Source organism: Neofelis nebulosa, chromosome 3 (assembly GCF_028018385.1).
Source record: "Neofelis nebulosa isolate mNeoNeb1 chromosome 3, mNeoNeb1.pri, whole genome shotgun sequence".
Taxonomy (NCBI): domain Eukaryota; kingdom Metazoa; phylum Chordata; class Mammalia; order Carnivora; family Felidae; genus Neofelis; species Neofelis nebulosa.
In genome coordinates this window covers 23760804-23784919 of record NC_080784.1, presented here as the reverse complement: position 1 = coordinate 23784919, position 24116 = coordinate 23760804, and the positions used below count along the sequence as shown (strand labels likewise).

Below are 24116 nucleotides of genomic sequence, written 5' to 3'. Positions count from 1 at the left end.
ATCCATTTACTTTTAATTACTTCCAGTGATTAGAAGGTTCTTCTATAAAACAGAAGTAAATCATTCATTTATAAATTTATTTATTTATTTATTTATTTAAAAAATTTTTTTTACTGTTTATTTATTTTTGAGACAGAGAGAGACAGAGCATAAACGGGGGTGGGTCAGAGAGAGGGAGACACAGAATCTGAAGCAGGCTCCAGGCTCTTAGCTGTCAGCACAGAGCCCAACGGGGGGCTTGAACTCATGGACCGTAAGATCATGACTTGAGCGGAGGTCGGATGCTCAACTGACCGAGCCACCCAGGCACCCCAGAAGTAAATCATTTAAATGACTGAAATATCTTTTAGTGGGAAAATAGTAAGGAAAATTTTGGACAAGTACAAATATGTATGCAACATCCTTTAAAAAAATTTTTTTTAATGTTGAGATAATGTAGGTTCACATGCAATTGTAAGAAATAATGCAGAGAGATCCTATATACCTTTTGCTCAGTGTCCCCCAATGGTAACATCTTGTAAAACTGTAGTACAATGTCAAAAGTAGAGTATTGGTATTGATATAGAAGGTATACAACATATGATATAGAAGGTATTGTATAGAAGGTATACAACAGTGCCATTACCATAAGAATCCCTCCTCTTGCCCTTTATAGCCGCATCCATGCACCCATTCCCATTCCACTCCCACATCCTGCATTTGTACTCCATTTTGTTGTTTTAATAATGTGATGTGGGTGGAATCCTACTCTTGATGATTTTTTGGGTTTGGTGTTTTATAACTTGCCATAATGCCCTCAACATCCATCCAAGTTGTTGCATTTATCAATAGTCATCATTCTTTTTATTACCGAGTAAACTTTCATGGGGTGAATGTCCTGCAGTTTGTTAACCATCCATCTGTTACAGGACATCTGGATTGTTTCTGGTTTATGACTATTAAAATTACAACTTTTGTGAACATTTTGGTATGGGTTTTTCTACGAACCTAAGGTTTCATTTCTCTGGGATATGGCTAGGTTGTTTAGTAGTTGCATGTTTTGCTTTATGAGAAACTGCCAAAATGTTTTCCAGAGTGGCTGTATCATTTTACATTTCCTCTAGCAGTGTATGCCTGATGTAGTTTTCCATATCTTCACCAGCATTTATCACTGTTTTAACCATTGACAAGTATGTAGTGATACCTCATTGTGGTTTTATTTTGCATTTTCCTTATGGCATTGGGTTGAACATCTTTTCATCTGCTTATTTGTTGTCTGTATATCATGTCTTTGATGAACTATCTGTTCATGCCTTTTGCCCACGTTTTAATTGGAATTTTTACTGAGTTTTGAGAGTTCCTTATGTATTGTAGATACTAGTCCTTTGTCAGACATGTAGCTTCCAAATATTTTCTCCTAGTCTATGGCTTATCTTTTCATGTTCATAACATATCTTTTGCAGATATTTATTTAATGAGTCCACTTTACCAGTTTCTTGGTTTATAATTTACTTTTGTTATCCAGGTGAACTCTTTGCCTAGCACTGTATCCCTAAATTTTTCTCTTATGTTGTTTTCTAAAAGTTTTATAGTTTTATGTTTTACATTTTAATCTGATCTTTGGAAGAAATTATGTAGTCTTTCGTTATTAATGATGATACTAGCTGTAAATTTTTTTTAATGTTTATTTATTTATTTTGAGAGACAGAGTGCAAGTGGGGGAGGGGCAAAGAGTGAGGGAGACAGAATTTGAAGCAGGCTCCAGGCTCTGAGCCTTTAGCACAGAGCCAGATGCGGGGCTCAGACCCAGGAACTCTGAGATAATGGCCTGAGCTGAAGTCGGGTGTTTAACCCACTGAGGCATCCAGGTGCCCCACTAGCTGTAAGATTTGTAAAGATGTTCTTTATCAACTTAAGCAAGTTCTCTATGAGTTTGCTGAGAGTTCTGATCATGAATGGGTGTTGAATTTTATCAAAATTTTTTTTGGCGTGAATGATAGGATTTTTCATCTTTAGGTTCTTAATATGGTACCTTATGGTAATTGATTTTTGTATGTTGAACCAACCTTCCATTTTGGAATAAATCCTACTGGGTTATGGTGTATTCTTTTTACGTATTGCTGGATTCTATTTGCTAATAAAAATCCATTACAAATATGCATCTAAGTTTATGATAGATATTGATCTATACTTCTTTATTTTTTATACTCTTTTTAGTCTAGTTTGGTATCAGGCTAATACTGGCCTCATAAAATGATTTGGAAAATGTTCCCTCCTCATTTACTTTCTGGAAGAGATTGTGTAAAATTACACAGTTTTAGAAGATAGTGTTAGCTAGTGTTAATTCTTCTTTAAATATTTGATAGAATCCTTCAGTAAAACCATCTTGGCCTTGTGATTTTAAATTGCATTATTTCATTTCCTCAGTGGTTAAGGACAATTCAGATTATCTATTTTTTCTTGGCTGAACACTTGTTCTTCTCAGGAACAAACACTTTTATGCGGTGTCTCCACATCTTCACTCTTCACGTTGTATATTTATGTGTAGACTTTTAGATTTTAAATAATTGTGAATTCGATTGCAAACTGAAGTTGTTAGTAACGTGGGTCAATGGAAAAAAGTTTAATTCATTCAGACTAGTTTGCAGAAAAGGAATTTCGGTGTCTCAGAATTCTCTAGAAGGATTGGGTCACCTGGGTGGCTCAGTTGGTCAAGTGTCTAATTCTTGATTCTGGCTCCGGTCATGATCTCAGTTTGTGGGATTGAGTCCCATGTCTCGAGACATGGGCTGCGCTGAGAGCATGGACCCTGCTTGGGATTCTCCTCTCCCTCTCTCTGCCCCTCACCTGCTTTCTCCCTCCCTCTGTCTCCCTTTCTCTCTCTCTCTCTCTCTCTCTCTCTCTCTCTCTCTCTCTCTCTCTCTCTCGGCTTTCAAAATAAAAAAAATTTTTCTGGAAGGATCTTATTATGACCCTCTGACCCGATAAAGACTGTATGTTGGGGGCATGTCTGAAAGTGGGTAGAGAAGAAGGTGAGCAAAGTATTTTGAAAAACAGCATTGCAGATGATTCTGGGTTCTCCTCCTATCGTATATGAGGACCAGTATTCGAGTTGGCATTAACAGTGTTGTCACAATTGGGCTAGCACATTTGGATAAAGGTTTCTGTACCTTCAAGGATGCCGTAAGATCCTACTCAGACAAAAACACCACCTTAACTGGCATTTTGGTGTAATACTTAATTTTCCACTAAAAATACGTGTCTTCTGACATCCTACAATACTGTATATTTCAGGGAAATAATTCGCTCTTAAAAAGTAAATATATTGATTTCCTATATTTGTCACTATTAAGAAGAAATATATTTAATTGATCATTATGTTTTCTTGTAACTGTGACTTAGAAAGACTTTGTTATCCAAGTATTTTACTTCATAGTTATATAAAATTGCATGTATTCTGATGACATAAACTATAACATACTGTTAAATGCTTTATTCTTTAGGTATTATTTTACTTACTGCATTATGTTTTTGAATGAATTATCGAATATGGAACCTTGATTTTTTAATGGCACATAGGCCAAAATAACCTGTGTATTATAGCCTATTTTGTAATAAATTTTAACATTTTAGAAAAGTTTTAGATTATATAAGAGAAAAATATTGAAGTTATTAGAAAAGTTAAGACAATTTGTGGATCAAGGAAGGGGTGGGATTTTTAGAGGATTAAAAATAGTTGAAGGTTTAGAGGCAAATAGAAAGTAAACAGCAGACATGGTTCCCATATCCAGAATTCTTTTTTCTTCCCCTAGAATTCTGATGTAATTGTTTCGGGATGGGACTGAGGCATTGCCACTTTAAAAAACACGATCTCTGGGTGATTCTAGTGTGCAGCCAGTATAGAGAAAGGGAAGGTAAGAAGCAGGTACATGATTCATACCTTTTGTTTATTTACTTTCATTGAGGAGCATCAAGAATATGGAGGTTAACTAACTGAATGACCATGTAGCATTGAGAATCCTTTTGAAACTATAATATCCAAATTCTTACTGAAGAATCTGTAGAAATTAATGACTTTTTTTCCCCTAATCAATACTCAGCCATCAAGGAAGAAGAACACCCTTCTTATAAGTTAGCATGTTTGGTTTATGGTGTGAACTGGATTAGGCAGATGATTTCTGAGTGCTAGGAAGAGTGTATTTGAAACATAAAACTCTGGGTTCAGAGTTGGGTGATGGGTCAGAGGAAACTGGAGACTGCTGATAAACTTAGCTAAATGTCACAAGAGTGGAAAGTTTTGTGTAAAAGTGGGATGGGATTGAAAGTCAGGAAGTAGTTATAGAAGGTTTTATTTAATAAGTAAATTGGTGAATATGTAGATTATTATTGATCTTGTAGAGACATTTGAGGAGCTATAAGGCTATGGTAATATCTATGTTATAAACATGTATTTAAAATTACTCAGGGTGATCATGGAACCAGAGAGGAAAAAAATTAAGTCAGCTGGTAGAGGGATACTTTGGACTTTGGTGGATGAGGATAACAAATTTATACTACAGGATAGTATAAACCTCAAAGAAAGATCTGTTAAGTAATTGTGGTTTAGCAGTGGTCTGTGATTTCTATTGAGCCAAGAGAGTACTAAGTGTAACCCATATAATAATGGGCAGCGTGGGCCAAAGAGATTCCAGGGTGTCAACTATGATGAAATACAGTTTCAAATAAAATTTTCAAGAAAAATTATTCAAATTATGTTTCTTTATTATAAATTAAGCCACAAAAATTATGTAGATTCATTGAGAAAGGCAGCCTATCATCAGTAGCCATTTATTTTTTTAACATGAATTAAATTTTCTTGGATCCTTCTGTGTCATTGTAATTTTGGACCATTTTAATAATACCGCTATAATTTTTATAATTCTATCACATCATTGAAAAGTTTATAGCTACAACTTTTTTCATAGCTACAATTTAAAACTCTTAGTGCTGTCTTCTGAGATGTTTTTGCCGTTTTTATTTTCTTTAAGAAAAAGTGAAATTTTCTTCCAGAGTTAACTCAGATTTTCCAGTTGCTTTTCTACTGAAAGGCTGGTAAATGAGCTATTGGCTTCCTTGTAAACTCTCTTACCAAATCATTCTGCTTTTCTTTTACAGTTAGTTTACTCACAAATTTCAGAATTCAGTTCTCACCTTCCTCAGTTCTAACATCAAACTCCTTGGGCAAATGAAGTTGTTAATTAAGACTGCTCAGTACAATTCTCACCTCCTCTAAGTGTTCACTCCAAACTTCCTTTATCATACTGTACTCTAGGGAGCATTTCCCATAATTGCTAAGTCTTTTAGGTGTATTCTACCACAACGTTACTCATCTCTTCCAGAATTCACTAAAAATTCTAAGAACAAAATATCCTTTTCTAAGATTATTATGGATCAATAGATGCAGGAAAAAAATCAAGTAAAGGAAAATTAAAAAGTCATGTAGAATCAAGCAGGGTGCATGTGTAACCAAAGTTTTGGTGATGTGTTGGAGATTAGTATGTTACTGGATTTCTATAAATGAAAAAGATTAGTAATTATACAGGTATTTTAGAGAGGAATGTGAATAAATTATGATATTGACACATGAATATTACCTGGATAACATCCTTCCTCCTCTAGGTATAATAATTAATTATGTATAAACTATTGGGGTCCCATGTGAAGTCATTTATATAATATCTCATGTCATTCTCACTACTCAGGAAGGTACTCCTGAAGAAATAACCATTGTATAGATGAGAACATCAAAACTAAGAGGTTATGTAATTTATCCAGAGTCACACAGCTTATACCTGTCAGGAATGAGGTTTGGAACTCCAGAGCTGTTAGAGTTTAATGTTTTCCTTAGTGTACGTGTTCACCATTGCCTTTACCCTGTGAACTGTACTTTGTATTTTGCTTTTGCGTTGCCTTCTAAGATTATTAATCTTTTAGGGCAGGGATCCATAAGCCAGCATTTCTTAAATTCATTAGGTCATGAAAAGCTTTGATTCAGAGTAGCCATCTCCTAGCAAGGACTGGCAGTTTAGAGATGGCTGGTGAAAACTGTGTGAAAAGGAGCTCATCAGCCTTTGGTTTTACTACAGTGAGCTTACATTTCTTAGGAGATTAGATTCTAAAGTGAGTACAGAAGGTGAAAATTGCATAAAAATAAAATTACCCTTGTACATAGCTTAATGCACATATAAGTTCTTTATAAATGGCTTGGAGACTACAACCTTCTCATTTCCTCTTTGCTTTAGACAATATTTCTCTATGACTTAATTTTTAATACTTAAGAATTCTTAATACTTAAGAATTCAGTATTCCTCATATGCTTGATTACCTGAACAGAGTATTTCACTTCTTTGTCAAAGACTGGCAAACTCTCATGCCATTCACACACACATTCTTTGCCTGGCTTGAGTGTTACCTGAGAACTGTTTCAGGCTTGACTGAATCATGACCAGTGTAATATAAATAATGATCTCACTTCTTGATGAGCTCCATCTAGCTTAATTTTTTTTTTTTAAGTGAAGGCATATATATAACTTACTCATTGTATGACATTTCTCGCTAGGTGTCTCTTCCTCAGATTGGGTAATTTCAACTATTTTAGTATTTTCAGTGAACTCAGTGTGACATTGTAACATTCGTGGAGCGCTTTGTATTTTCCATATTATTTCCGTGTTCCATTTCATTGTTTTTAAGTCTGGTTTTAGTCCCCCCATATTTTAAATTTCAAACCTACCAGTAATTGAAACAGTAGTACAAGGACACCAGTCTACTTTTTACCAAGATTCACTAATTATTAACATTTTGCCACATTTCCTTTTACATGTTTTTAAATACAGATAAAAAATAACACCAAATATATCAATAATTTTAGACATTATGAAATATCACCACTGAATACTTCAGTATGCAACTTTTCAGAAAAGGACTGCCTTACGTAATTAGAATACCATTATCACTTTTAAGTGAATTAAATTAATTCAATGATATATTATACTGTCCATATTGAAATTTTGCATTTGTCTGCAAAATGTGTTTTGGTTCTTATTTTTTTTTTCAACTTCATCAAAAATTTGAAACAGAAGTATCCTTAACATACAATATTATATTAGTCTCAGATATATAACAGTGATTGGACATTTATCTACATTGTATTCATTACAAAATGTTCACCATGATAAATGTAGTTACCGTCTGCCACTCTACAATGTTATGATGTTTTGACCGTATTCCCTGTACTTCTTATTCTTGTGACTTCTTTATTTTGTAACTGGAAGTTTGTATGTCTTACTCCTTTTTACCTATTTCACCACCCCTTTCAACCCTCTCCCCTCTGGCAAACACCAGTTTGTTCTCTGTCTTTATGAGTCTGTTTCTGTTGTTTGTTTGCTTGCTTGTTTGTTTTGCTTTTTTAGATTCCACATAGAAGTGAAATGATATGGTAATTGTCTTTCTTTGTCTATTTCATTTAACATAATGTCCTCTAGGTCTACCCTGTTGTCATAAATGGCAAGATTTTTTTTCTTTTTTTAAGGCTGAGTAATAATATTCCATTGTGTATATACCACATTTTCTTTATCCAGTTAGCTATCAGTGGATGTCAGGGTTGCTTTCATATCTTGGCTACTGGAAATAATGCTACAGTGAACATAGGGGTGTGTATATCTTTTCAAATTTGTGTTTTCTGGGTTTTTTTTTGGATGAATATCCTGAAGAGAAATTACTAGGTCATATGGTATTTCTATTTTTAATATTTTGAGGAACCTCAGTACTATTTTCTTCAGTGGTTGCACCAATTTATATTCCCACCAGTAGTCTATGAGTTTCCTTTTCTCTACATTTTCAGCAACATTTGTTATTTGTTGTCTTCTTAGTTCTAGCCATTCTGACTGGTGTGAGGTGATATCTTATTGTGATCTGGATTTGCATTTTCCTAATGATGAGCATTTTTTCCTGTGTCTGTCGGCCGTCTTACGTCTTCTTTGGAGAAATGACTGTTTACATCCTCTGCCCATTTTTAATTAGATTATTTTGTTTTCTTGATGTTGAGTTGTAAGAGTTCTTTATATATTTTGGATATTAACCCCTTATCAGATACATGTTTCATAAATACCTTGTCCTTTTCACTTTGTTACATTGTTTTGTTGATGATTTTCTTCACTGTGTAAAAGCTTTTTATTTTGATGCAGTGCAAATTGTTTCTTTTTGCTTTTGTTTCCCCTGCCTCAGGAGACAGATGCAAAGAAACACTGCTAAGACCAATTACTGCCTACATAATCTTAAGGGATTTTATGGTTTCAGGTTTTACATTAAGCCTTTAGTCCATTTTGAGCTTATTTTTGTATAGGTGTAAGAAAGTGGTCCAGCTTCTTCTTCAGAATGTAGAGATGGTTTCTTCCCCTTTGTAGATTCTTGTCTCCTTTGTTGTAGATGAACTGACCCTGTACACGCGAGTTTATTTCTGGGTTGTCTCTTCTTTTCCATGGATCTGTATTCCTATTTTTATGCTAGTACAATATTATTTTAATTACTATAGCTTTTTTTTTTTTTGACATTTTATTTTATTTTTTGAGAGAGCATGAGCAGGGGAGGGACAGAGAGAGAGGGAGACACAGAATCCAAAACAGGCTCCAGGCTCTGAGCTGTCAGCAGAGAGTCCAACACGGGGCTACAACCCTTGAATGCGAGATTATGACCTGAGCCGAAGTCGGATGCTCAACTTACTGAGCCACCCAGGCATCTCTGATTTCTCTAGCTTTGTAGTAGATGTTGAATTCTCAGTTATGATACCTCCAAGTTTTGTTCTTCTTTCTCTGCTTTGGCAACTTGGGGTCTTTTGTGGTTCCATAAAGGTTTTAGGATTATTTGTTCTAGTTCTGTGAAAAATACTATTGAATTTTGATTGGGATTGCATTGAATCCATAGAGTGCTTTGGGTAGTATGGAGGTCTTAACTGTGTTAATTCTTCTAGTCCATGAGCATGGTGCATCTTGCCATCTGTTGGTGTCACTTTCATTTTCTTTCATCAGTGTTTTATAAATTTCAGAATACAGGTCTTTTACCTCCTTAGTTTATTCCTAGATATTTTATTTGTTTGGGTGCAGTTTGTAAATGTAATTGTCTTATTAATTTCTCTTTCTGCTACTTTATTAATAGTGTATAGAAGTGCAACTGATTTTTGTTTATTTATTTTGTATACTGGGACTTCACGTATTTGTTTATGGAGTCTTTATTTAGGGTTTACTATGAATAGCATCATGTCATCTGCAAATAGTGACAATTTTACTCTTTCCTTACTAATTTGGATGCCTTTTCTTTTTCTTATTGTTGGAGCTGAAGCTTTATGCTTTCTTAAACACTAAGCACTGGATAGTCTCTTATCCATCCTTAGGTACAGTTTACCATGGTACTGATGACAAGATAGTATTAGACTTTCACATGAGGAGCACGGGAGTGCATACTGTGCCCCTAAGAAATGTTGTTTATAATTATTGAGGTTCCCCAGTAGGACCTACATGATTTAAGGGGCACTGGTTTACAGTGCCTCCGATGTCATCTTTTGACTGGTTGGTAGACTTCAGATCCCCAACTCGGTTTGCATGATTAAATTGTGTGCATGATACTAGACAGAACCTGAGGATAGTCTCACTTGTCTTATTTGCCCATGCCATTAACATGATATCCCTTGTCTACTCCCAGGAAGCAACAGCCGTGGGAATGGGCTGAGAAAAATATCTAGAAAGGTTGATTGATGTTTTGTATGGAAGCCAAGTAGCCATTTATGTTTCCCATAAATTCCTTAAGCTTCAGAAGAATGGCAAAGTTAGTTCAGAGCCCACTGATGGCAGGTCCAGCACTTGGGTAATTTAAAGGTGCTTGAATGGTTTTTGGAGAGCTGCACTTGGGTGTGTTTTTTTTTATTTCGAGGAAGTCTCCAAGTGTGGTTCTTAAAGGCAAAAGATCATGTCTCTCCTTTTACTGTACCTCCCAGGGTCTGAGGTGTTCTCTTTTCATGTGCTGAAATTGCTGCTTGCCTTCTACCACCATAAAATCAGTGTCTCTCATCCTATCTTTTTAGTCCAACTTTGATATCATACCTTTTTCACTTTTATGTTGTTTTTGTTCTCTTACCTGTTTTAAATTCTTTTCAGTGGTGTCCTTTATTACATTTTCAGTCAACTCTGTTCTTTGAGCACCTTGCAATACAGTGCTCAGTTCTTCAAGGATTCTGCTTTGTTTTGTTGAGTCTTGTTTATTCCTTCTGTTGATTTTTTGGTCGGCTCTCACCTAACATCTTCCTGGTTTTATTTACTTTCTCTTTTGAGTTTTTGAATTTCTAATGTAAGTGTTTGTTTTTTTAATATCCTCAAATGCTTATTTAATGATGCTTGCTACAGTTGGAATACTGTGTTTTATTTTTCTCTTCATGGTTTTTTTAGGTAAATTTTTCATCAGTTGAAGGATCATGCACTTTTGGTTTTCTTTTTTGTGTTTGTTTTCTTTTTATAGTAGCATCGCATGGATACTGCTTGCTATTTGCTGCTTTAATTTTTTTTCTTTTCTACACTAGAAATAATAGTTTATATGTGGGAGTGATGGTTATCCTAGTAGTTTTTTTATTTTATTTTTAAGTAATCTCTACACCCCAATGCGGGGCTCGAACCTACAATCCGAGATCAAGAGTCTCATGATCTACTGACTGAGCCAGCCAGGCACACCTAGCCTACTAGTTTTTAATTTTTTTTTTTTTTTTAACTCAGGTACCCTTTTCTCTTTATAAAGTGGAATAGGTTGAACACAGCAGTTTTCTCCTTCCTTCCTTTGTTCCTTCCTTCTCATGACTTGCTTCTCCCTTCACTATATCAACAAGCCCCTAAGTACTATCTAGCTCTCCTGTGTCGCCTCTCATTTCCCAGAGTAGTGCATCCTCAAGACTGCTATATTGGTTCCTGTATACTTTTAAGCCTCTTCTTTTATATTGGCCAGCAGCCACTCTTCTTATCCACCAATTCTTAGACCTGTTGTCAATATTTCCTAATTCAGGTGAGATCTTTTCTTTCTTGGCGTGATTTTTGTTTTGCATTTCACCCCTGCTAGGATTTCTCTTCCCCTCCTTTTCCATGGTCTCCACCCTTACTTCCCATTCTTGGATGGGTAGGAGGTCGCAGATGTTGATTTTCCCACTTTTGTATATCTTACAGTCTGTAGTCTACTTTTTATCCCAGTTATGCTACAAGGATGAATAGTTTTGTTTCCTCTTCTGATCGATCTGCACAGTTTTTAGAAGTCGTTAGTTGGTTGTTATTATCTGACAAGAAAAGTGAACTCTTCAAGTAGAGTTAATCTTAGTAGGAAAATTTGGAGTCTACACACCAGTGAAAAAGTTCTTTGAAGGAAAAACTATTCTACAAATACGATGATGATTTGTCAATGCTAGATCACATGCAATTAAGGGCGTTGCATTTTCTGTGTACTAAGTAGGATTTGATTGAATGAAATTATGATTAATATTACATAATTGGAAAAAAACACATTGAAAAGTTTCTTATTACAGTTATAGAAGCAAGTAGGCATAAAATAGTATTTTATTCCTTTAGAAAGCTTTATGAAGATTATAGCTAAAATGATACACTTATAGTCTTGATAGCTACTCTCAAGCATTCAAAATAAAGTTAATTTTATCTGTAATGCCAGAAATACTATTCATATATATAAATTCATAATCACAAATTATAAAATGTTATATTTAAGCATTTGTCCTTGATTTCCATGATTTTAGGATGTGTTAGTCATTAATATATTAAGTATAGCTTACTATTTATTGGGTTCCCAACCTTAGTCCCTAATTAATTTCTCTTAGATACATAGGAGGCTTGGTCCCATGTGACTACTTTGTACAATCAGTGCTTTGTCAATTATAACAACTTCAGATTTATTCTTTGTGGTAGATCATTGTCTTTGTGAGTAAAATCCAATGAACAACATGACTTGGTTGTTATTTTTTTTTGCATAAGTGATGAACCTGTGCAGAAACCAGTTAACATATAGCAGACCCAAGATTACTAACCTTAGAAAGGATTGGTGTATGGGAACTTGGATTTTAGGAGTGTTCCCACAATTCCATAACTGATAAGAGTGACTCACTGTACCTAAACTCTTTATCCAAACAATGTGGTTCATGCTGAACACTTGTCTTTCTTCTGAGAGTCTGGAATTTTGGTTATTTGTTAGACAGAGGGTAGCTACATGATTGGCCCTCCGTACACACCCTGGACACGAAGTCTTTAGTCAGCTTTTTTGGGTGTTGTCACAGCTCACTGTTGAAGGAATTAAGTGGATCTTGTGTGACTCTACTGGGAGTCACTCTTTGAACTTTGCATCTAGTTTCCTCAAACTGATTGCAGATCCCTTTTCTCTTTGTTGATTTTATTTTGTATTCTTCCACTATAATAAATCTTAACCTTTCACTGCAGTGAGTATGACTATATGCTAATTCCTGTGAGTCCTTTTTTGTGAATATCTGAGCTTGGGGTTGATACCGAGGACCCCTAACATGAAACCTTTTAATAATTATGAAGTATTTATTAACACTCTAGGCAAGGAAGTAATATATTCATTATTCATTTAAGTTTTTTAATTCAAATTCTCATTTTTCAGGTCTGCAGAGTAGGGTTTATTATTTTGTTTTTCCCTTAATATAAACAGAACTGGCAATAAAAAGAATCTTTATTTTGTGAAGTTGTGGTTTTCCGCCATGGAATTGGATACTACTCTGATGATACAATGTTATATTGATCCTGACATTTAATTTATTTTTTGAACCAATATTTATTGAACAGTCACTATGTATAGATATTGTTCTGGATGCTAGGGAGAGAATGTGAACAAACTGACCTGGTTGCAGCTCTCATTGATCTCAGAATTTAGTTGAAGAGCTCAATAGTATCACGTTACATAGTTAACCTTCTAATTACCTGTCTCGCAAATACGATGAAGGAAAAGCACAGAGATCTTTGAGAGGACCCTGCTCTTCTCTGTTAATACTCATGTCTAAAAAAGGCTTATTTTGCAAAATGATAATTGAGGTAATAAGATCTATGTGATGAGTAGGCATTTACAAGGCATGTATATTTGTTCCTATCTCTGGACAAGTTTGCGTGATGTGTGTGCGAAGTGTGTCTGTGCTCTGTGTCTAGACAAAGTAGGGTTGAAGAGAGGAAGGAAGAGCACGTAAAAACAATTCAACTTCATGAGTAAGCCTAGTTTATTGAAGGAAGTAAAAGAAAATTTGGGGGCCTGGTGTAGAGTAAGAGGGAATAGATGATGATATTTGAAAATAGAGTTTTGAAATAGAGAAATAGAAAATAGATATTTGAAATAGAGATGATATTTGAAAATGCAGTCAGGAGATTTTAAGGTAGACGAGGAACACTTTGAGATTTGCATAACCCTTTGCCTTTTAGTAAGGACTGTTATGTCTTAGGCTTTTAACTTCATGACAGTCACTGAGAGAGGAGTTATCATTGTCCTGCTACGAACGGAAAGATAAACAAAGTATATGTGACTTTTCTAAGTATAAACTTGGAATTATTATGAAGCACAGTGCCAGTACCCAAGTCCAGATTTTCAGAACTCAGATGCCATATATATATATATATATATATATATATATATATATGCATTCTGAAATGCATTCTGAAAATCTGGACATATATATAATATATAATATATAATATATAATATATAATATATAATATATAATATATAATATATAATATATATATATTGTATATATAAAATATATATATATAAAAAATATATATTTAATATATATATAATATTATATATATAAAATATATATATTATATATATAATATATATATATTTTTTTTCCTACTTGGCCAGAAAGGTGGTAATAAGATTAGTATTACATAATTTAGAGGTCATGTTGAGAATGTTATATAGCTATTATACCAAATTATTATACTTTTATATAGTGTTTTTCTTTCTGTACATAGATTAATATGTTTAACTTTTGGGGGGAAATGTAGTACAGGATCAGATGAAAATACTTCATCTAAGAGGCCGTTCCATTGATTTTTGTTTTTGTGTGTTTTTTTTTTTTTTTTTTTTTACTGTTCATTTATACCAGCTGTTCTCATACTTCTGTGTGCATAAAATATACTTGGAAAGCTAGTTATAATATATATAGTTCTGGAATGCATTCTTAATGGATTCTGACTAATTTAACATGATATGTGGTCAGGGATTTGTATTTAAACAAATAATCCACTTTTGGTTCCCAAGTTTGCATATAACAAGCTGGCTTAGAAGTTACAACTCCATCCTGTCAACAAGTAAAATGTTGAACAGACTGAAAAATCAGCTCTTCCTAGATCTAGAAGAGATCCAAAATTGGAAGGGAAAGAGAATACAGTGAGTGTCATAGCTTACTACAGCAGAGACCAGTGAGCAGAAACCAGTGTGGGAACAAGTGCCGAGGTAGAAAACCTAAACTGTAATTGGTGAATTGCTGGAGGCTCAGTGCAGACAACTCTAAGGGTTAAAAAACCAAGGGGGACCCAGTCATAGGGAGCCCCTTTAGTATTTGAGATTTACCTCCAGGAGCTTGACCAGATTCCTGTAGTAAATATCAGAGAAAAGTCCTTTGGGTTTTTTATAGGTGGAGGGGAATGGAAACATTTTGAAATATACCAGATCACTTTGTTCTTCTTAATAAAGCCTGTTCTCAGGGGAAACTTGTTAACTAGACTCTAACCTGCTGGAGTATTATCAGAGACTAAGTGACCTGGGGAAGGAGAATACCCAACTAGTGTTTCATGTGAATGAAAGAAATTCCCAACTCCATCCCACTCTAGCCATTCTATCCCATTTTCTCCCAGAGGAGAAAAAAAACCTGAGAAGCAGTTGTGACATTTACAGTCAAGGGGCATAGGCTTACTAAAAGACTGAGACCTAATTACAGGACTGTAGATCAAATATCCTATTCTCACATCTCACCACTGCATTTTTTAAACTTTTTTTTTAATGATTTTTTTTTTTTTTTTTTTTTTTAGACAGAGATGAAGCATGAGAAGGCAGGGGAGGGGCAGGGAAAAAGGGAGATAGAATCCGAAGCAGGCTCCAGGCTCAGAGCTGTCAGCACAGAGCCTGACACGGGGCTTGAACCCATGAACTGTGAGATCATGACCTGAGCCGAAGTCGGTCGCTTAACCAACTGAGCCACCCACGCATCCCTTGCCACTACATTTTTAAAGGCCTATTTGTAGCAGTGCCTTTCCTCCTGACACATCATCTCTGGCTATCAAGAAAAATATACAAGGGGGCGCCTGGGTGGCTTGGTCGGTTAAGCGTCCGACTGCGGCTCAGGTCACGATCTCGCGGTCCGTGAGTTCGAGCCCCGCATCGGGCTCTGTGCCGACAGCTCAGAGCCTGGAGCCTGTTTCGGATTCTGTGTCTCCCTCTCTCTGTGACCCTCCCCCGTTCATGCTCTGTCTCTCTCTGTCTCAAAAATAAACGTTAAAAAAAAAAATTTAAAAAAAATTAAAAAAAAAAAGAAAAATATACAAGACATATCAAAAGGCAAAAAAACACAATTTGAAGAGAAAAAGCAAGCATCAGAATCAGACATGGCAGGGAGATTGGAATTATCAAAGCAGGAATTTAAAATATCTGATTAATATGCCAAGAGCTATAATGGATAAAGTAGATTGCATGCAAGGACAGATGGGCAATGTAAGCAGAGAGATGGGAATCCTAAAAGAGAACCAAAAAGAAAGATTAGAGATAAAAGATTTCACTCATATAAGGACTTTATGATACAAAATGGATGAACATAAGGGAAGGGAAGCAAAGAGAATATAAAAACAGGGTGCAGGACAAAACAGAAGAGACTCATAAATATGGAGACGAACAGAGGGTTACTGGAGGGGTTGTGGGAGGGGGGATGGACTAAATGGGTAAGGGGCATCAAGGAGTCTACTCCTAGAATCATTGTTGCACTGTATGATAACTAACTTGAATGTAAATTAAAACAAAAATTTAAAAAAATCACTAACAGAAATGAAGACTGCCTTTGCTGGACTTACTAGTAGACTGGACGTGGCTGAGAAAAGAATCACTGGGCTAGAGGATATATCAGAATCTTTGAAAACTGAAAAGCAGAGAGAACAAAGCCTGAGAAAAAGAGACTATCCAAGGAATGTGGGACAACTGTAAAAATTCCAATACGTGTCTAAAGGGAATACCAAAAGGAGAAGAAACAGAGGAACAGAAGAAATATTTGCAACAGTAATGATTGAGATTTCTCCAAATTAATGTCAGATCCTAAAGTACAGATTGAGAAAGCCAGGGAAGACCAAGCAGGAAAAATGCCAAATAAACTACACCTTGCCACATTATCTTCAAAGACTCAAACAAAAATTCCTGAAAGAAGCCAGAGCAGGGGGTAAAAAACCTTACCTATGGAGGAACAAAAACAAGAATTGCATCTGACTTTTCAGATACTATGCAAACAGTAAGAGAATGGAATGAACTACTCAAATGTTGAGAGAGAGGGGGAAAAAAAAAAAACACCTAGAATTCTGTACCCTTCAAAATTATTTTTCACAAGTGAAGGATAGTTTGTCAGACAAACAGAAATTGAGATTTGTTGCTGACCTTATAAGAAATTTGTTGACCTGCCTTATAAGAAATGTTTTAAAAGAAGTTCTTTAGAGAGAAAGAAAATCCATAGGTTAAAAACTTGGATCTATGTAAAGAAAGGAAGAACATCAAAGAAGGAATAAATGAAGGTCAGATAAAAACTTAGAAAAGGAAATAAAATATGTACAGTTGGGGGAAAAAAGATATAAAACTGTTTCTGTTTACAGACGATATGATTATCTTTGTAGAAAATCTGGAAGAATCAACAAAAAAAGACGTTTGGAACTAAAGAGGAATTATTTCAGGGTTGCATGATACAAGGCTAAGATACAGAAGCCAGTTACTTTCCTATATACCACAACAATACATGAAATTTGTAATTAAAAACAATGCCATTTACATTAACACCCCCAAAATGAAATAAATACTAAGGGATAACTAACAAAATATGTAAAAGATCTATAGAAGAAAAATTACAAAAACAATGAATAAAATCAGAGGTAATAGAGATATTTTATGTTCATGGATAAGAAGACTATTTTCAAGATGTCAGTTCTTCCCAATTTGATCTGTACATTTAGTGCAATCCCAATAAAAAAAAAAAAACCTCCAGCATGTCACTTTGTAGATCATGATAAACTGGTTCTAAAGTTTATATGGAGAGGCAAATGTTCCAGAATAATCAACACCGTATTAAGGAGAAGAGTAAAATTGGAGAGCTGATACTACCCGATTTTAAGATTTATTCTAAAGCTACAGTAATCAGGAGAGTGTAATATTGATGAAAAAATAGATGAATACATCAGTAGAACAGAATAGAGAACCCAGAAATAGACCTCCGTAAATAGCAGATTTTTGATGAAAGAGGCAAAAGGCAACATGGTGATGCAAAGACAATCACTCTGACAAATGGTGCTAGAACAGCTAGACATCCACATGCAAAAAAAAAAAAAAAAAAAGAATCTAGATACAGACCTTATACCCATCACAAAAATTAACTCAAAATCTGTAGACCTAATTGTAAATGCAAAACTATAAAACTAGAAGATAACATGAGAAAACCTGTATGACCTTGGGCATGGTGACACCTTTTTTAGGTAGAGCATCCAAAGATACAATTCATGAAAGAAATAATAAATGATAAAATAGACTTCATTGAAAAATGAAAAATTTCTGCTCTGTGAGAGGACAATTTCAAGAGAATTAGTAGACAAGCCACAGACTGGGAGAAATGTTTGCAGAAGACTCCTAAAGGACTATTATCCAAAATATAAAAATACTCTTAAAAGAACAAAAACACAAGCCAACTAAAAAATGGGCCAAAGACCTTGAAAGACACCTCACCAAAGAAGATATACAGATGGCTGATCAGAATATGAAAAGATGCTTCACATGATATGTCATCAGGAAAATGAAAATTACGATGGTAATGAAATACCACTACACAACTCTTAGAATGAAAACAAAACAAAACAAAACTGAGAACACCAAATACTGACAAGGACATGAAGTAATAGGAGCTCTCAGACATTGCTGGTAGGAATACAAAATTGTACATAGCTGCTTAGGAAGAAAGTTTCTTCACAAAACTAAACAGATTCTTGTCATATGATAGCAATCACTCATTGTGGTATTTATCCAAAGAAGTTGAAAACAATATCCCCGCAAAAACCTGCACAAAGATGTTAATAGCAGCTTTACTCATAGCTGCCAAAAACTTGGAAACAACCGTGGTGTTTTTCAGTGGGTAAATGGATAAACTGGTACATCCAAACAATGGAATGTCATTCATTCAGCTCTCAAGACATGAAATCAGCTCTCAAGACATGAAAAGACATGGAAGAACCTTAAATGCATGTCACTAAGTGAAAGAAGCCAATTTGAGAAGGCTGTATACTGTTTAATTCCAACTGTATGATATTCTGGAAAAGTCAGAAATCTGGAGACAGTAAAGATCATTGGTTGCTGGGAGTGAGTGGTGAGAGATGAATAGGGAGAGCACAGGATTTGTAGGGCAGTGACCATACTCTGTAGATATTATAATGATAGGTGTGTGTCATTATACTGTAGTGCAGACCCACAGAATGTACAATATCAAGAGTGAACCCCGAGGTAAATTGTGGAATTTGGATGATATGTTCATTCATGGTAAAAAAAAAAAAAACCCAAAAACCAAAAAACAAAACATACCATGCTGGTTAATGATGTTGATAGTGGGAGGGTCTGTGTATGTGTGAGGGCAAGGAGTGTATGGGAAATCTCTATTTCTCCCTCCAATTTTGTCATAAACCTAAAACCTAAAACTGCTGAGAAAACAAACAAACAAAACCCCAAAGTCCTGGGGAAAAAAAATCCCAGGTGATTTTTTATTCAAGTGCTCGGGGAACAATACTCTGAGAACTGAATTTGCATCTCTGTGTTTATATGTGGCCTAGCTGTAGTTGTAACCTGTCTCTTACTATCTCTGAATTCATGCTCTTCTGGCTCTGATAATTACTGGGCATGGAACAGAGCTAAGATGATTAAATTCTGTTCTTCAGATTCATCAAATGAAACAGCTAAAACTAGTACGTGTATTACAAGGCTTTGTGGAGGCCAAATGATCTGGGTGCAGATGCGTAAAAGGGTTCTGGCACATGGTACACCTCGATAAATGTCACTGATGATGGTGATGCTTTTCAAGAAGTAGAAAACACCTAATCTGCATCTCAGGGAATACAGTTTTTTTAATCTTAGGTCTGCCTTTTTGATTGATTCCAACAAAGTTCTCTCAAGGTTGTATGTATTAGGCAGACATGAAACCAAAGCATAGAATTTTTAAAGAATCCTGTAGGATTTGAGGTGTGAATTAATGCTTCCCTGATTTCAACTTGTTAGTTTTTATGACAGACGTATTCGTTTATTCAGCAGACAATTTGGATATTTTAATGATTCCTGGGCAAATTATTATGAACAAGATTTACATAGTTTTGAACTTGATCACTTGTTTGTATTCATCATTTAACATTGTAAACATTTCCCTAATGGATGGACATACCTTGAGACGGGCCTTAAGCCTTTCTGCTCATTTTTACCCTTTCCAAACACTGTATTGCTCCATCCATTTTTTCATTCATCTGTTAATTCTTTATTGTTAGTTCTACAGATATTGATCAAATATATATTACAATTTTCATATCTATACTGTGTGTGTATAAACTTAAGAGAACAATGGGTGAATCAGTTTATTACTGCATTGTGTGTCAGTCTTCTTCTGATATATACAACCTTGAAGCATTTATATCTTGTTACCATTTTATTATTTATTTATGTAATATTTATTTTGAGAGGGAAAGTAAGCATGAGTCAGGGAGGGGAAGAGACAGAGAGAGAGAGAGACACACAAAGAGAGAGAATCCCAGGAGCCCAGTGCAGGGCTTGATCCCACATACCATGAGATCCTGACTTGAGCCAAAATCAAGAGTCAGTCGTCAACTGAGGTACCCAGGAGCCCCTGTTGTTACCAGTTTTCAAAGAGAGCAAAAAGTTTACTGAGTTATAAACTGGTAACTATGCATATATATATATATATATATATATATATATATATATATATATACAATTTAATATCTCGTATATCCATATACATTTTTGCCTTGAGATATGTGTCTGAATCACATGTTTCATGTTAGAGTTATTTTCTAAGGAAAGGTAATCTACTTAGGACTGAGAAAGAAAAAAAAATGCATAGGAAACATGGAACATGTTCACCAAGTAGTGAATTATGCAAAGTCAATTACAGTGTAGTAGTAAACTGTCGGTACCTCAACTCTTCAGAAGCTTTGGGTCTATTTAGTACATTTCAGTATATTTAGTAGAATCCTAGGTGTGTATAGCACAGCCAGAGAAAAATCACCCTGTTAAAATGTTTATACAGGGCACTTTTTACCAGTTTGTTTGTTTTTCTCTTCAGGGTATCAGAACCATACGTAATAGGCAGTTCTGCTCAACCAGATCTCTCTCTATGTATCATTATCTATAAAAATTGATTAATTAGGGGTTTTATGAAGAAATACTTTGGAATAACTTTGCAATGTATATTTATATACAGACATAAGTTATCATAAATATATCACTCTAAAAGGCATACATTGAGATTTTGATAAGAATCTGTTACTTTCTAGAAAGTTTGGTTAACATTAAAAAGAGAAACCATGTTTCTTAAAAAAATCCCTTCAAGGACATTAAAGAAAAAATTACTTTCATCATGGGAAATATGTTAAACATCTACAGCTACAGATTAATAATCCCTTTTAGTTTTACATAACCTTTTAAAAGGGGTTATAATACTAAAAAGTTACGGTATTTGGATTAAGTGGTGTTTTTTCTTGTTCCTGTAATAAAAAATTGAGAAGACTTAATATAACGGAGTTAACAGAAGCACGCCCTGCGGCTATTGCCTAAACCTTCCTGGATGCTTTGATGCAACTTGAGTGCCCTCTTCAGGCTGCATTTGAGTATATTAGAACAATTTAGAATGTCCTTTGAATTGGTAAAATTGGGCCTCTCCCATTCCTGTGAACTACCAAAACAAAAAAAACATTTTTTTTTAGGTAACAGTTAAGTGCTTGTAGCTTTTGTGCTCGTCAGCTTTGAATTTCAGATGGCAGTGAGGTCTGAAGTGTGCTGAGCACTGGTGAGGTCTTAATTTGGTTGTTAGTCTAAGCTGACATAGACAAATGCAAGAATCCAGTGAATTTCTTTGCCATTATTAGTTTGGATTTCTCTATTTACCTATTAAGCATTAAGGAGTTGGAATATGGGGCTGAGGGATAACGGAGTCAAGTTTATAGAAGTCAGTTTATGTTATTGGCGCACATTCCCTCTAAGGAGCCCTTTTCACTTTGAGTAGATATCATTAATGTTGAAATATGTATTTATCAGGCTCACTGAATTATTTTTAATGACAGATCTGTTCACTGATGCTCTTGCTATTGAATTGCACCCAACAGAAAAAAAGCCCCATCTACCCTGTCAGTATTAAATTTTCACAAAGTACTGCATTTGTGTTGAGAAAGTATAATTTGCTTGGGTTCCCTGCAATTCTGTATTACAGCTAGATATATCCTTAAGTAGAAGCAACCTGTCTAGAAAATTCTTTGATTACTTTGGTGCTCTAGGTTCTAAAGGAGAATGTGTAAGAAATACGTCATCATTTCATTTATGTACTATTTTAATAGCCTCATATATTTTCCCAATTAGACCAGTATAGTAACATTCTAAGTGCCTTCCATTTATTTTCTTCCCCTCCAATATGCTGTACACACTGTTGCCAGATCCTGATTTTTAAATTAGTATTTTGCATAATCCACTTTTTTCAAAATACTCATAGTTCTTCACTGTTTATAGAATAAAATCAAGGTCCTATTTATCTTTCTACTGAAAGAAAGCTTCCAATCTCTCCTTAGTTTCGAACATGAAGCTTATATTCTGTTATTTGAAATGCATAATATACATTTCAGACTGGGTAGTCCTAGTTTATAGTGCATTTTCTACCTTAATGTTCTCTTCCTATCCTTTTGATTATAATTTTAGTCCTTCCATTCTCTTTGAATTTTTCACATTCACACTTTATACAACTGCTCTAATCTACTGTGATCTCATTCTCCTCTACATATATATATGGCACTTACAGTCTGCATTCTTTTTTTAATATATAGTTGATCTTTGAACAACACATGAGTTAGGGGACTGACCCCCACACAGTTGAAAATCTGTGCATAACTTTCGACTCCCCTAAAACTTTACTAATAGCGTACTGTTGACAGGAAGCTTCACCCATAACATAAACAGTCGACTTACAAATATTTTATATGTAACATGTATTATATACGGTATTCTTACAATAAAGCTAGAGAAAAGAAGATGTTATTGAGAAAATACATTTCCAGTACTGTATTATATCCAAAAATTTGCATATAAGTGGATCTTTGCAGTTCAAATCCATGTCGTTCAAGGGTCAGCTGAATGTATTTACTTATGTGTTAGTGTGTTTCTGTTCATTTCTCTAAGAAGCTTCTTAAAGGTGGAGATTGTGAGTTATACTTCTTTATTATTGCAGCATATATTAAAATGCTGAATAAACATCGTTGATGATTTAGATTTAGATTCCATATTTGCATATGAAATTAACATGAATTATGTTAGATGATGTTAGATGTTAGATGATGACTTAGTCATTATATTAGATGATGTTCGATGATGATTTAGTCATTATAACCTTTCAAATTATGACTACCATTCCTTTGGGAAATACTGTGTATTTGTGATGGTAACTTAGAATTTAAAGTATTTCTTCTTTTTCTTCCCAAGACCACCAATAGAGTGAAGTAAATTGGTCTTAAAAGAGACATTAACCTGTAATGTAAATCTCACAAAGTGGGCTTTTAGTCCCTTTAGAAGTCAGAAACTTAAATGTAGTGATATTTAGTTTTAGAGCATATATATATATATATATATATATATATATATATATATATACACACACACACACACACACACACACACACACACATATATATATGTGTACATATATATTTAGGAAAGTATGTTATTATCACCATCATCAAACCTTTGTTAAATGACTGTTCTGTACTAGGTCCTAGACATTGAACAATCAGTGCATAAATACAATATGCATAAACAGAATAGATATATGCATTAAATAGTGCTATGCATTAGCTGAGAATTTCCATTTCAGGCACTTGCCTTAATAAGCATTGTAGGTGTAGAGATTTGAAGTGACTTCTGAAGGAGAAGCAGTTTTTAAGCAAGCTTTGAAAGAAAGAAGGACAGTCTAAGCAAGAGATTTAAGCTCAAAGAATGAACATGGATGTCATAAAACGGAGAGAGTCTTTAAGTGTAGACTGTTCATATAGACGTAGGCCATAGATACAAGTTGTGGCCAGGAGGATCTTGTCTTCGTTCTGCCCATTGTCTTCATTAGATAGGCAATGGGAAACTCCTTAGGATTTGAGAACATAGGATAGAATCTACAATTGCTGCTTGGGAAATTTAATTGAAAAAGTGGATTGATACAGATACAGAGTTAAAAGGCAGAATTAACTCATCCTCTTTGACTCCTCAGTACTCTGTCACATAATCTTGCTTTATTTTCTTCAGAGTATATTTGATGATCTGAACTGTTGTGTATACTTGCATGAGGCCTCTCTTTCTCCTTGGATTGTATTCTCCTTAAGATCAGAGCCCTTGCTCTTATATTAATTTTTGGTGGCACTAAAGTATATTTGTGTAATGAATTAATGAGTGCATGAATGTATGCACATTCTAGTAGGTCTGGGCTTAGGTTACAACATTATGAGGGAAAGAAATTCAACATTATCCCTGTCTCACATCATCATTCTATAAGATACTGTACACAGATGTTGAATAGTAAAATT

At 34.7% G+C, this 24116-nt stretch overlaps 1 protein-coding gene across 8 annotated transcripts in view; it reads left to right on the top strand.

Moving 5' to 3' along the window:
- TUSC3 (tumor suppressor candidate 3) overlaps positions 1 to 24116 on the top strand; it is a 305126-nt gene that overhangs the window by 128866 nt on the left and 152144 nt on the right. The window lies entirely within an intron of this gene.